Genomic DNA, 16,059 nt, shown 5'->3' with positions numbered 1-16,059 from the left:
TTGTGGTCCGTGAGTTCAAGCCCCGTGTCAGGCTCCGTGCTGACAGCTCAGAGTCTGGAGCCTGCTTGGATTCTGTCTCCCTCTCTCTCTGCCTCTCTCTCTCTCTCTCCCTCTCTCAAAAATAAATAAATATTTAAAAATTCTAAATAAAAAAAACACAAATGAAAGAAAAGTTTGAAAGAAAAAATGAGAAGAACAAAGGCATCAAATAAAACCAGTAACAAATGTGGTAACTATATCAATAAACACTTTGAATATCAATGGTCTAAATACACCAATTAATAGAAATTGTCAATGTAAGTAAAAAAACAGAACCCATTTATATGTTGTCTATGAGAAATTCACTTTAAATATAAAGACACATATAGATTAAAAGTAAATGGAGACAGATATACCATGCTAACACTAATTAAAAAAAAAACAGAAGTAGCTATGTTAATTTCAGAAAGAACAGACTTCAAAGCATGAAAGTTTTCAAGAATGAAGACATTACATAATGATAAAGGGGTCAGGTCTCCAAGAAGATATAACAATCCTTAACACGTATGCACTTAACAGAACATAAAGATATTTGAGGCAAAAACTGTTAGAATGGCAAGGAGAAATAGATGAAATCACTATTACAGTTTGACACCTCATCACTACTCTAACAGAAATGGACATACCCAACAGGAAGAATATTAGCAAAGACATAGCTGAAGTAAAAAGCACCATCAATCAACTAGATATAATTGACATCTACAGACTACTTTATCCAACAACTGCAGAAAACACATTCTTCTCAAGCTCACATGGAACATTTACAAAGATAGACCACGTTGTTGGCCATAAAATACACTTCAACAAATTTAAAAGAATATATATCATATCAAGTCTGCACCCAGACCACAATAGAATTTAACTAGAAATCAATAACAAAACGATAGCTAGAAAATCCCCAAGCACTTGGAGATTAAACAACACACTTCTAATTAACACATAAATCAAAGGAGAAATCCCAAGAAAAATTTTAAACTATTTTTAACTAAATGAAAATGAAAATACAACTTATCAAAATTGGTGGGATGCAACAAAGGCAGTGCTTAGAGGGAAATTCACAACATTAAATGCATGGATTAAAAAATAAGAAAACTCTTGGGCACATGGGTGGCTAAGTCAGTTAAGCGCTGGCTCTTGGTTTCCTCTTGGTTCAAGGCCCATATCAGGCTCTGCACTGATAGCATGGAGCCTGCTTGGGATCCTCTCTCTTCCTCTCTCTCCACCCTTCCCCTGCTCTCTCTCTCTCTCTCTCAAAAATAAACACACTTTAAAAAATAATAATAAAAATAAGAAAGTTCTAAAATAAATAACGTAAGTTTCTACCTTAGGAAACTAGAAAAAGAAGAGCAAATTCAAAGTAAACACAAGGAACAAAACTTGGAGAAGAAACCAATGAGATTAAAAAATGGGAATCAACAGAGACTGTCAACAAAACTTGAAAAGATCAATAAAATTTATAAGCCTCTAGTCAAGCTAAGAAAAAAAAAGAGGACACAAACTACTAACATTAGAAATGAAAGAAGGGACATAAATACTAATACCATGGATATCAAAATGATACTAAAAGAATATTATGAACAACTCTACGCCCATAAATTTAACGACCAAGATGAAATGGATCGATTCTTGAAAGACAACCTGCCAAAACTCATACAAGGAGAAAAAGACAATCTGAATAGGCTTATTTCTTTACTTTTTAAAGTTTATTTATTTAATGTAAGAGAGAGAGAGAAAGAGAGTGTGGGGGAGTGGCAAAGACAGAGAATCCCAAGCAGGCTCTGCACTGTCATAGCAGAGTCCAACACAGGGCTGACCTCATGAACCTTGAGATCATGACCTGAAGTCAAGAGTCAGCCACTTAACTGACTGAGCCACCCAGGCACTCCTGAATAGGCTTATTTCTATTAAATAAGTTGAATCAATAATTAATAACCTTCCAAAACAGAAAGGACCAACACCCACTAGATGGGTTCATTTGTGAATTCTATTAAACATTTAAGGAAGAGATTATACCAATTCTCTACAATTGTTTTTTAAAGATAGATGTAACACTTCCAAACTCAATCTAGAGTCCAGAATTACTCCAACATCAAAACCAGACAATGACATTACAATAAAACTATAAGCCAATATTTATCAGAAACATAAATGCAAAACCCTCAACATAAATCAAATCTGACAATGTATAAAAAGAATTATTCAAAGCTGCTGAAATAGTCCAAAATCAATTAATAAATATATCACATCAACAAGCTAAGAAGAAAAATAAGAACATATGAATACCCGCAGAAAAAGTATATGACAAAACCCAACAACCATTCATGATAAAAATTATTGGCACTAGGGAGATAAGAGAACCCTTCTGAACCTCATAAAGAATATCTATTTTAAAAAGCCTGCAGCTAACATCAGACTTAATGGTGAAAAACTATAAAATTTCTCACTAAGATCACGAACAAAGCAAAGTCTCTTCTCAGCGCTCTGTTTCAACATTGTACTGGAAGTCCTAACTAATGTAATAAGAAAAGGAAATAAAAGGTACACTGTTGTAGAAGGAAGAAACAACTGTGTTTGTCTGCAGATGAGATGACTGTCTATGTAGAAAATCTTGAAGAAAAAAAACAAACAAACAAAAAAAAACTTCCTGAAACTAATAAACAGCAAGATTGCAAAATACAAGGTTAATACACAAGAGTCAACACTGTCCTATAAACCAACAATGAACAACTGGAATTGGCAATTAAAAACAATTCTATTTACATCAACACTCCCCAAAATGAAATACATACTAAGTTATAAATCTAACAAAACATGCACAAATCTGTATGAGAAAAACTGCAAAATTCTGATGAAATAAATCAAAGATATAAATAAATAGAAACAACATTCCATGTTCATGGGTAGGAAAACTTAAAATTATCAATATGCCAGTCTTTCCATTTTGATCTTAATCAAAATCCCAGAAAGTTATTTTGTGAATGTCAACAAGCTGATTCTAAAGTTTGTATGAAGTTGGCAAAAGAATAGACAACACAATATTGAAGGATTGACACTATGTGATTTCAAGTTTACTATAAAAGCTACAGTAATGAAGAGAATATGGTATTGTTGAAAGAATAGAAAAAACAGATCGATGGAACAGAAATAGAAAGCCCATAAAAAGGCCTATATAAATACAGTCAACTGATCTTCAACAAAGGAGCAAAGGAAATACAACGGAGAAAGATAGTCTTTTCAGAAAACGGTGCTGGAACAAGTGGACATCCACACACACAAAAATCTAGACACGGACTTTACACCCTTCACAAAAATTAACTCAAAATGAAGCATAAATCTAACTGTAAAATGCAAAACCATAAAATTCTTAGTAGATAACATAGGAGAAAATCTAAATGATCTTGGGTTTGGCAATGACTTTTTAAGTTAAATTTTTGAACACAACACCAGACATGATCCGTGAGAGAACTGATAAGAAGACTTCATTAAAATTGACAGTTTCTGCTGTCAAAGGCATTGTAAAGAGAAGACAAAACACCTAATGAGAGAAAATATTTGCAACGACACACTGATAAAAGACTGTTATCTAAAACATACAAAGAATACTTCAAATCCAATGATAAGTAAACAACCAATCTGATTTAAAAATAGTCTGAAGACTGTAACAGATGCCTTACCAAAAAAGACATACCAATGGCAAACAGGCATATGTAAAGGTGTTCCACATCATCTGTCCTAGGAAAATGCAGATTGAAACAGTAAGATACTGCTACACACTTAATAGAATAGCTGAAATCCAGAACTAACACCACCAAATGCTGGAAAGGATATGGAGCAACAGGAACTTTATTTCATTCCTGGTGGAAGTGCAAAATGATAGAGCCACACATTGGAAGGATTTTGAGACTTTTTTTATAAAGTTAAACATACTCTATGCAATCATTCTCTTTAGTATTTTCCAAAGGAGGTGAAAGTTACGTTCATGCAAAAATCTGCACATATATGTCTATAGCAGCTTTATTCATAATTTTGCCAAACATGAAAGCAAACAAGATATCCTTCAGTAGGTGAATGGATGAACTGTAGTAGAATCAGACAACAGAATATTTTTCAGCACTGAAAAGAAATGCATATCAAACCATAAAAAGACATAGAGGAAACTTAAATGTGTATTACTACATGAAAGCAGCCAATCTGAAAAGGCTACATTCTGGATGATTCCAACTATATGGCATACTGGAACAGGCACAAGTATGGAGACAGTAATGGTATCAGAGGTTACCAGGGGGTTGAAAAGAGGAAGAATTAAATATGTGGAGCACAGAGGATGTTTAGGGCAATGAAACTATTCTGTAAGATACCATAACAGTAGATACAGGTCATTATAAATTTGTCAAAACTCATGGGATGTACAACCCTAAGAGTGAACCCTAATGTAAACTATGCAATCTGCATGATAATGATGTACAGGTGGGGGATGTTGATAATAGATGAGGCTACACATTTAGGGCAGGAAGTAGGAGGGAAATATTGCACCTCCCGCTCAATTTTGCTGTAAACCTAAAACTGCTCTAAAAAATAAAGTCTATTTTTAAAAAAGAAAAAAAGAAAAACTACAGACATCTTGCATGGAGAAATTGAGCTTCCCACACGTGCAAATAAGGAATGAACAAAAGCTAGCATATTCCAAGTCAGATGACTTGGAAATATCCAAATACTGTCTTGGAGAATATATTACAGAGATATTTGTTAATATGGTGTTTACATGTCCAGGAATGTGTGGTCTCAGTAGTATTATAAAAGATTTTCTGAAGGTAACAAAAGGATGAGAGCAAGACACTGAGAATAAGGCACAGGAAAGGTAGTATTGGAGGATCCTGCCTCACCCCATACTGTATTGCCCCCTTCCTCATGTCCCTTTAGGTCTTATCACCAATTATTCTTGTATTGGAAAAACCACAGAGTGCTTGTATTTAGTGAATAATGAAGGATTGCCAAAGCCAGGAAGGGAAGCATGAACTATAAATCAGGTCAAGGTAAGAAGCAAGGTTGACTGCCACTGCTGCACCATGTGGTATCAGACTAGGTCTTGACATCACTAACCAAAGGTGGAACCAGATCAGAAACTAGAAATGGAGTTGAAATCCAAAATTCTCATCAGAATTAAGGACATTTCCTACTTAGAAACATGTGTTACATTGAGGCTTAGCAAGAAAACAACTTAGAATTCTATGGTCTGGAACTGGTGATTTTGACGTTGTGACCCTTTTGAATAAGCCAGGCTATGAATTCCTAAGATACTCAGTCTAAATTAAACTTTCAAATCTACAAAGTCAGGGGAAAACCTTTCACATTAAAAGGAAAATTTGATCTTGTAAAAGTTATTTTTAACAGAGACACCAATATAAGGCTCTTTAATATGGATAAGAATTTATGGAACTCCAAATACATAAATATGAAAAGCAACTAAGAAGTGGAACATATCCAACATCACCCACAATGTAGGAATTCTTTCTGCAACATTTTCAACCAAAATTTATACAGTCTCTGTCTATACATGCAGTGGCGATGAGAGCACTCCTTTTGTAGAAAGTTTAATGTATTCATTTTTGGTCATCTACGACAATAAACATTTTCTGTGAAAGCTCTAGGCAAGAATTATACAGCATGTATAATAAATATATTCCTTCAGATAAATTTAATTCCATCTCTTTCTAACTTCCATCGACTGGTCTTTATTTATTCCTATAGTACTGCACAGAAGCCCTTAGTATTTCTTTTCCCAGATAACCATTCCAAGCTATTTCAACTACTCTTCATAGAAATGCCCTGCAGAATACGCTTAATCTGGATAGCCTCCATTTGCTGCTCTTACAGAATGATATCCTGAACTAATGACAATATTTCAGATATTGCACAGGCTCTTTGGAGCAAGGTAGAACCAATACTTTCTTCACATGGAATATAGTTATTTCTAACATAGCTATATAGCCTTTTTAAAAAATATTACAGAATTTGGTTTGCAATCTGTTTAATGCATTCTAGTGACAGAAAATTAAAATGATTCAAATATCATAAGGCATTATCCTAATATTAAAATAAATTGAAGGTGAAAAAAATTTTTAAGGTCAAAAGCACTGTGGGGCATGTGGGTGGCTCAGTCAGTTAAGCATCAGACTTCAGTTCAGGTCACGATCTCCTGGTCCGTGAGTTTGAGCCCTGTGTCAGGCTCTGTACTGACAGCTCAGAGCCTGGAGCCTGCTTCAGATTCTGTGTCCCCCTCTCTCTGTGCCCTTCTCCCTCTTGCGTGCACATTCTCTCTCTCTCTCTCTCTCTCTCTCTCTCTCTCTCTGAAAATAAACAAACATTTAAAAATGCACTGTATAAATAAATATAAGGCACTAGTTATTATTAGATTCCATTATAAGGCTTTATAATATAAGGACTGAACTTATAGAACATGGCCACATGCAAGGACTACAGATGTACACACAAGAATATTTTTCATGTGGGTGACACCTGGGCCCATTTGAGTGTTAATAGTCTCATAGGAGTGAATGTTGAGAGAAAATAGTCTTACATTTGTAAGGTTAATTTGCCAGGCTGGCTAAGGTAAATAAATCACTGCACTTTAAAAGCCAAATAGGTATGGGCACCTGGGTGGCTCAGTTGGTTGAACGTCCGACTTTGGCTCGGGTCCTGATCTTGCAGTTTGTGAATTCGAGCCCCGCCCCGCATTGGGCTCTGTGCTGACAGCTCAGAGCCTGGAGCCTGCTTCAGATTCTGTGTCTACCTCTCTCTCTGTCCATCCCTCGCTAGTACTCTGTCTCCCTCTCTTTCTCAAAAATAAATAAAAACATTAAAAAAATTTTTTAAATAAAAGCCAAATAGGTATATAAAGTTTTGACAATAACTTCTTTCAGTTTTTGTGGACTTTGTTGTTCTGAATAACAAAAATGTGTACTTTGGCATGTTATTCTTTACCCAAACACTCTGCGAGGTCCTGGACTTCAGGAAGACTATGTAACAGAGTTCTCAGTTTTAATTGACCAGGAATTCTCCTGGGACCCTTGAAAAATTATTGGATGGGAAACATTTTCACAAGTGAGAATTCTACTCCACAAGAGACAAGAAACATGATATTCTAATAAGATAGTAGAGAATCTCAACAAATGCTCATATTTCTTCCACTTGCAATTTTCCCCCAAAGTATCTTGGAACTTGTTAAAAATCGGAGTTCAGAGGCAGCAATAGGGCCAGTTGGCTGATCACATAGAAGTAGATTTTGCTAACTGCTGAGAAAGAAGAGTGGTTCATCCATGAGAATACAAAATGATGTATATTGAGAATTTGTCAACATTTTCAAAAGCCAAGGAGTAAACATGGTCAAACAGAATTTCAAATATAAACAAGTGAGAATTTATATTCAAACCAATGAGAATTAGTTCTTAAACACAGAATGCTATATTAGAACAAATAATTATCTAAAATATTGCTCTTCAGAGATCACATGTATCAAGAAGTTTTATTTTGTTCTTTGGACACATACCATAAAGTAAATAAAACAGTAAGAGAACATTTTGATTAGTAAGCAGGTAGTTTGTGATGATCAAATGTAAATGGAGAGGAGTAGTGGCAAATAATACCAAATAATTAATCAATTAAAAAGTCATTTATGCTTGGCCTTTGGTGTGCTTTTGCTTTAGAAAATAAATAATGGCATGTCAAGGTTTCTAGATATCCTCAGTACTTCAAATAATATAATGCAGACACACTTTGATGATATTTCACAACCAAACAACATTCTCTTCTCATCCTCTGCCTGACACTGCTGATCTTCCTTACCTCCCGTACACTTTCTAGGGTTAGCTTTTACAAAGCATGCGCTTTCTGGAATTCTTTAATATTACTCTAATTATAATTCAGTAGTGAAAATAATTTATGGCATTTTGGTGTTACAAAAAGAAATTAAGAGATAGTTCTTTTGCCAACTTCTCTCCCTACTTATTAAATACTTGTTCAACCACAGATGGCTTCCTACTCAGAGGATGCTGTACTCAACTCCCAAGCAACATCAAATTCCTGCCCCCATCTACATTTCACTGTCTTCTATACTTTGTCATGAACTTTTGTTTTATCTTGGGACCAGTGCAAAGAATAGTAAACAGATATATCCAGAATGGTCTGAAATGGGTCTGATGAACACATGGTTTAAGTCAACTGTAAGGGAAATGCATACATTTAAAATATGTTCCTTTTCAACTTTATTAAACAATTAGCATATATATACTGACAGGTATTTTTATTTGCCTTTCTTCTCCCATATTTTCTAGACTAATTCTCCCTTCTGCATGCAAATCTAAAAATAATATTTAGATTCTGCTCTCTTGAATGCTGATAATGTCTCACTGAATCTAACCCAACTCTCTTATGGGATTTAAACTTTCTATCAAGTGACAAAACATATATTTTCATCATATCCTGTTAAAATTCTAGTACATGCTCTGCCCCCCATAAGCCAGATTTAGACCATTTAAGATCTACGACAATTTCATTGGCTAGTAGGAAAGATAAGCATACACTGCAACAGATATAAAAATAAAAATGCATCCCTCTATGGAAAAAAAAAAAAGCTTAAAACATCCAAAAGAGACAAATCTTATTTAATTCATTCACTTTACATATAATTCATGTTTAGCCTGCTCTGTGTCAGGTACTCGTCTAGATGCTGCAGATACACAAAGAAAAAGAGGCACTCTATATTTGAAAAGACTTTTTGCCACTTTACAATTATGTTTACACATTCCTGCTGAAGCTAGAGCTTCTGAAATATCTCACCAAAAAAATTAGCCTCAAAGAAGGGACTGACTGCCATTGAAGTTGTACACACAATTCTACAAGTTGCTATCTTGAAGGTTTTAACCCAGGGTTTAATTTTCATTTGACAATTCGCTTAAACAAATAAGAATTCTACTTCCAAAATATTTCCCTCAATTTTTAATGTCTATTTCTGTTTTTAACATATTTGCTTCACAAGTTGAATTTGTATATATTAAAAACTACATAAAAATACATAATCTCCTATGTAGAATCTAAAAAAGTTGAACTCAGAATCAGAGAGTAGAGTGATGGTTGCCAAGGGGTTGAGTGGGGGAGGGAGAAAAGAGAGAGATGTTAGTCAAAGTGTAAAAACTTTCAATTATAAGATGAACAGGTTCTGAAGATCTAATGTACAGCATGGTGAATATAATTAACACTGCATAATATACTTGAAATTTGCTAACAGAGATCTTAAGTGTTACCACACAGAGACACAAAGGTAACCATGTGAGGTGATGGATGTGTTTGATTGTAGTAATCAATCACTACAGAGTAAGTATACACAGTTTTTATTTGTCAGTTATACCTCAGTAAAGCTGGGTGGGGAGGAATCTACGTGCATCCCAAGCAAATGAAAGAATCAGTAAGTAAGATAGAACATATTCTGATTACATCTTGTTTTCTCTGGGAAAGTGAACTAGCTATGGCACAATTCCCTTTGATAGAGATTGTTCCAAAGTTTTTTTTTTTGAAAAATTGGCTTTCAATGTTATGTATCAGTAATGTCTATTCAACAGTGAAAAATCACCCAAATTATGTCAGCCATCTGGATTTTTTCCACTTTAATCCCCAAATAATACACTGTGAAACACAATAAAGGCATGACTGCTGTCTATCTCAGTATTACACAATAGGTATTGCTTGATCCACAGTTATAAAAGTATACCTCTTGAGAAACATTAGGAACATAAAAGATAAAGCACAGCATCTTTGAGGATACTTTTTTCTGCTCTGAGTAAAATCTTTATAACCTTGAAAATGGGCTAAGATGGGCTATACTTGCGCAGAATTATTGCTTCCTAATTTTATAAATTTCCAATTTTCTGTGTGCACAGATGAGTAATTCTACTATTTTTATTTTTTTATGTTTATTAATTTATTTTGAAGAGAGAGCTTCAGTAGGAGAGGGGCAGAGAGAGAGAGAGGGAGAGAGAGAATCTCAAGCAGGCTTCATGCTGTTAGCACAGAGCGAGACATGGGGCTTAATCTCACAAACCACCAGGTGAGACCATGACCTGAGCCAAAAACCAGAGTCATCTACTTACCTGACTGAGCCACTGCAGGCACCCCGATTCTACTATTTTTCATTTCATCGAAATGAAGGAGATAAAATATATATTTTCTTGTTGCTATGTAACTTTTGGTTAGTACAAATAAGGAGAGTGCTCTACATTGTTTAAACACAAGGACATAGCAAACAAATATTAGTCTGTCTTTGTGTGCAAGGCTGTAGGCTAGGAGCTTGGAATCATCTCAGACATATTGCTAGCACTTGCCATAATTTAAATAAATAACCACAGTGTAATGGTTAATATAAAAATCTCCAAAGATGCAAGGTACAAATCTTAGTGCTTCCAGTTATTAACTAAATAATAAAAGATGAATTACTTTCTTGTTCTTCTGGTTATTTTTCTTTAAAATTAAGATAATAATCACACCTACATCACAGCTATAAGCACAAGCTGAGTTTTACATGTAGAGCATCAGAACAATATCTGAGAAGTAATAAGTTCTCAGTAAAAGAGAAAAAAACGCTTAGATACAAGAGTGTACAAGAGTGTAGCTGCTTCAAGAACTGTTAGAATACACAGTAATTTGCTGCCAAGAGTAACTAATATTTTCCTACATAGACAAAGCTTAATAAAATTGAATCTGGGTTCCAATAGTCGTATCTGGTTTTCAAGATACCATTATCAACTTCTAGAGAAATTGTTTTCCACCTTTGAGAACCACACGTACGATTTCTCTTATTCTTTTTGTAGTTATTGAATAAGCTACAGACAATGTTTTATTTTTATAGTAGGAAAAAGCACATAAAATTATTCCTAGTGACCTGTTTATTATTTCATCATACAAGAATGTCTGGATGTGGCAATGCATCTGAATGTTTGTGCCCCTCCCCCAACCAAATTCAAATGTTGGAACCCTAATCCTAATGTGGTAGTTTCTGGAAATGGGGCCTTTGGAAGGTAATTAGGTCATAAGGGTGGACTTTCATAAACGGGATTAGTGTCCTTATAAAAAGAGTCCCAAAGAACTAGCTCACTCTCTTGTCAAGTGAAGATATAAAAAGTATCAGTTTGCAACCCAGAAGAGGGTCCTGACCATATAATTCAACCATGCTGGCCCCCTGATGTTGAATTTCCAGCCTCTAGAATGGTAAGACATAAATTCCTGTTATTTATAAGGCACCTAGTCTCTAGTATTTTGTTATAGCATCCAGAATAAAGATGGATCATAACTAAATTTTGAAGATGTTTGGAATTGACAGACAACATTTACTGGGAGATGGAGACTTGGGGTCATCTCAAAGAGATTGCCATTCATCATTGAGTAGCCACAACAGAGATTTATAAAGGGTTTCCGTGACTATATAGCATTTCTCCCACAGCAAAGTAAAACACCTCAGACATAGAAATCAATGTTTTCAAAGCATAAACTATAAATAAAAGGTAAAAAGAATATTCAAACCTGTAAGTGCAGATTTTTCTAGAGCTGCCTCTCAGTTTCCTCCCTGAAAATTTATTTACCCTTTTGAGCAACTTCAGAGGTCACCATGTTATAAAAATAATGAGGGACGCCTGGGTGGCTCAGTCGGTTAAGCATCCAACTTGCACTCTGCACTCAGGTCATGTTCTCAAGGTGTGTGGGTTTGAGCCCCACTTTGGGCTCTGTGCTGACAGTGCGGAGCTTGCTTGGGATTCTCTCTCTCTCTGCCCCTCCCTGACTTCTGCTCCCCACCCCTCTCTCTCAAAATAAATAAATAAATTTTTAAAATTATAAATGAAATAGACACCCATATTTTTAACCTCCTTATCCGTATTATTTTTTGTTACAAGCCACATCTAACATTAAAAGGGTGTATAAATACAATCTTCTTCAGTTCCAGAGAAGCAGTTAATGTTGCTGAACAATATTAATAACTCTCACAACCAATCCTCTCAAGATAAATGCCACCAAGCCTTTCCACACTACACAGAGAGGCATCCATACAGGTGTTATTCTGGATTCCTATAACTTCACAGAAAACCTTCACAACGTCCAGAGCCCTTGATGTCCTGCAAATAACGGAGCAGGATGCCCTCAAATTCCTTTCATCGGGAACCCATTTGGGTGGCACAAACCTTGACTTCCAAACGAAACCATCGTCTACAAAAGGAAAAGTAACGGCATTACCTCATAAATCTCAAGAGGACCTGGGAGAAGCTTCTGCTGGCGGCTCGCGTTGAAAACCTGGCTGCCCTCAGTATCATACCCTCCGGGAGCACTGGCCAGCCAGCTCTGGTGAAGTCTGCGGCTGTCACTGGAGCCACTCCTGTCGGTGGCCACCTCGCCTCGGAACCTTCTCTAACCAGACGGAGGCAGCCTCCTGGGCGCGGGAAGCCACACTTCCGCCGTTATTGATCCCAGGGCTGACCCCCAGCCTCTGGAGAGGTGTCTTATCTCAACCCACCTCTGCCAGCTCTGCGCCGTGTGGCCACTGCCACCCCAGAGCAGCCACGAGGGAGCTGGCTCCGCGGGTGCGACGCGGGGGGCGCCAGGGAGGAAGTTCTGTGCGCCCACGGCCCCATCTCCCTGAGCCGCCCCGCCACGGAGGGTCACGCCTGGTCTCCACCGGCACTGAGATCCCACAGAGACTGAAAGGGAAGAGCGGGACGCTGCTGTGAACCAGGAGGAACCTCAGGTGGACCGGCCGCTCCAGCCCCCAACCGGCGGCCTCTCGGCACGTGCTGGCGGACCAGCGCGAGGTGCGGGCGCCCTCCGAGCCTGCTGGGGGCTCCCTCCTGAAGCCGGAGCGGAAGCCCGCCCCCAGGACCCGCTGCAGCCCCGGGGACGCCGCGCCGGGTGGGCAGGGACCACCACGGGGTCGCAGGCGCTTCTACACACTCGCGCTTCTACACACTCGTGGACAGAACGTGGCAACAAGGTCAGCAGAAAATAAAGTCTCATAACAGACACAGCTTTAGATATCTATGCAAACGTATTTGAAAACCTAAATTAAAAGTCTAATTTCGTAACTGACTAGTCAGAGAAAGGCAAATATATGACTTCACTCGTATGAGGACTTTAAAATACAAAACAGATGAACATAAGGGAAGGGAAGCAAAAATAATATAAAAACAGGGATGCGGGCAAAAACGTGAGAGAGACTTAAATATGCGGAACAGAGGGTTGCTGGAGGGGCTGTGGGAGGGGGGATGGGCTAAATGGATAAGGGGCATTAAGGAATCTACTCCTGAAATCATCATATGCTAACTAAGTTGGATGTAAATTACCAAAAAAAATTAAATAATTTAAAAAATAGGTATATATAAAAGTCTAATTTCCTAGATAAATACAGAATTTTACCAAAAAATCTATAATTAAATTAGCCATTCCTTTATTCCTTTAAGGAATTACAGTTTTCTTGATGAAATTCTATGGAATTATTTAAAAAGATGACTAAAAAGATGACAAATTATATGGAATATGCTTGTAATATGCTACTTCAGAATTTTAGAATTTTTTTATTCCTTTCCTCTGCAAATAAAAAAATATATATATATGAAAAGCGTCTCCCCTAAAGTGCCGTAATTTCAATGTAACTTTTCTGTGTAATATAATCTCTCTCCTGGTAATTAAAAATATAAAATATAAGTATAAAATATAGTATTTATAATCAAATGAGATCCTTTATGCTGAATAAACTATCCTCTACTTTTTTTTGCTTAAAATAATCTCCCTTGGGCTTTAGTCTCTCACTACCAAAGCAAGTTTTCAGGTATAAATTTTTAAATCCTTTTTATTTTTACATTCTGGGGTGATCTTTTTAAAATGTTTTTCGGGGCGCCTGGGTGGCTCAGTCAGTTGAGCATCCGACTTCTGCTCAGGTCATGATCTCACAGTCTGTGAGTTCAAGCCCCACGTGGGGCTCTGTGCTGACAGCTCAGAGCCTGGAGCCTGCTTCAGATTCTGTGTCTCCCTCTCTCTCTGCCCCTCCCCCACTCATGCTCTGTCTCTCTCTGTCTCTCTCTCTTTCTCTGTCAAAAATAAATAAACATTAAGAAAATTTTTTTAATGTTTTTCAACTAGTATAGCACATGATATTGTCAAAATCACTAATCAATTTAGCAGATAATGGCTGTTAACAAACAGTATGGTTATACTGACCTATACGGGCTCATCCTCAGCGCAGCCTCCATATAGGGTAACCATACCTTTCTGTTTACCCCCAGACAGTTCTAATTTATACCTGTTCTGGCATACTTTATAGTGTACACTTTCATTCTCAAAAGTGTCCTAGTTTACATGACAAACTCTGTTGTCACCCTGACTTACATATACTGACATAAATGATTCCCTGGAATATCAAGTACCATAGCTGTACTTTCATTGAGGACTAGATGGCAAATATTTCCATTTTAGCGCCCTAGTACATGCCAGTGATCAAAATTTCTATTTTCATTAACACAAAAAAATCCCGACGTGTATTCTTGCCCCGGCCATAAATTACTCCATCTCTATAATAGGAAAACTTGCATGCAGGGCCTGCAAGAATCTTGGAATACCGTATTTGAATAAGGTAGGATGTAATTAAAGCCTTCTCCTACTGACCAAAAGTGTGAAGACATAACTTGCTCAGGGGATTCTAAGGACAGACATCAACCAGTCATACATTCTTCCTAGAAGAAGAAATCTAAAGTGACTCCCGAGGAACTTTTGCTTGTGAGCAGGCAAACGTCTCCATGAGCCCCGCTGACTGTGTAATCTCTAAAATGCACTCTTCCCAGACAGCTGAAAGTAGATGGAGAGCCCAGAGAAGGCATCACAGAAGAGGCAAAGTTTGAGCCAGGTTTCCAAGTGTAGATGATGTACACAGTGATTGCAGGGGAGTTTGCCAGAAGCAAGGCTGGCTTCCTCTCAAGAGGCCACACAGGGTAATATTCATTACCTGGGTAGATTCACTGTGGCCCGTGAATTGGCCTGCAGCTTTATATGTCTCATAACTTGATTTTGTCAGCATACCAAAAGCAAATCCACTTCGCAAGAACAAGCTCACATTATCCAAGCTCCTGAGGTAAATAAAACCAGAATGTGACTTAATTTACATTGTGAAATAATTGTTATAGGAACTAAAATTTTTGAAGCTCATATGAACAACACATTTTGTCCTTGTAGGCAAAAACATGGAAAGACAATAATCAGAAGGTTGTTTAATAAATGTGGAATCAAAACAAAGAAGTTAGATGAATCCAATTTTTAATGGCATTAGGCTCAGACAGCTGATTAATTCATCTTAAAATAGGGATAGGCTTGCCAAACGAGTCAGGAGTCTGTATACTCAAAGTCTGTTGGCTAAGTGTCTTTTTCTCCTGGGTAATGCTTGGATGGAAATTGCTGAATTTGCCTTCATGGCTTCTTTTTCAAAGTCTCCCATGGCTAGCCAACTTGCATCAAATTGACGTTCTTTCTTTATATATCTTAATGCTCTACATCAAATTGCACTCATTGCATAGCCAGTAAAGCCTTGTTTCCTTTTTGATTAAAATTATATTTTAGGGACACCTGGGCAGCTCAGTCGGTTAAGCGTCTGACTTTGGCTCAGGTCATGATCTCGTGGTTCGTGAGTTCGAGCTCTGCGTCAGGTTCTGTGCTGACAGCTCAGAGCCTGGAACCTGCTTCAGATTCTGTATCTCCCTCTCTCTCTCTCTCTGCCTCTCTCCCGCTCATGCTCTGTCTATCGTCTCTCTCTCTCTCAAATATAAATAAACATTAAAAAATTATATTTTAAATTGTGTAAATTTTAAAATACATAATCTTTTAAAAGGGGAAACGTTCAACTCTTTCCAAGTTCCACTGCCCTTCTCAGAAATGCACACACATGCATATATGCACATATGTATACAGGTGTATAAGAAATTCTACACTGGATTCTTTCCTTCA

General features: G+C 37.1%; 1 pseudogene; it reads left to right on the top strand.

Annotated features, from left to right (window-relative positions):
• The first annotated feature begins 12,265 nt into the window (after window positions 1-12,265).
• On the top strand, window positions 12,266-12,777 carry LOC122240813 (annotated as a pseudogene).
• Window positions 12,778-16,059: the final 3,282 nt, after the last annotated feature.

The sequence above is a fragment of the Panthera tigris genome, chromosome C1 (genome assembly GCF_018350195.1).
Source record: "Panthera tigris isolate Pti1 chromosome C1, P.tigris_Pti1_mat1.1, whole genome shotgun sequence".
In the NCBI taxonomy this organism is placed as follows: domain Eukaryota; kingdom Metazoa; phylum Chordata; class Mammalia; order Carnivora; family Felidae; genus Panthera; species Panthera tigris.
Note: the sequence above shows the minus strand (reverse complement) of the source record. Positions and strands in the feature narration are given on the sequence as shown.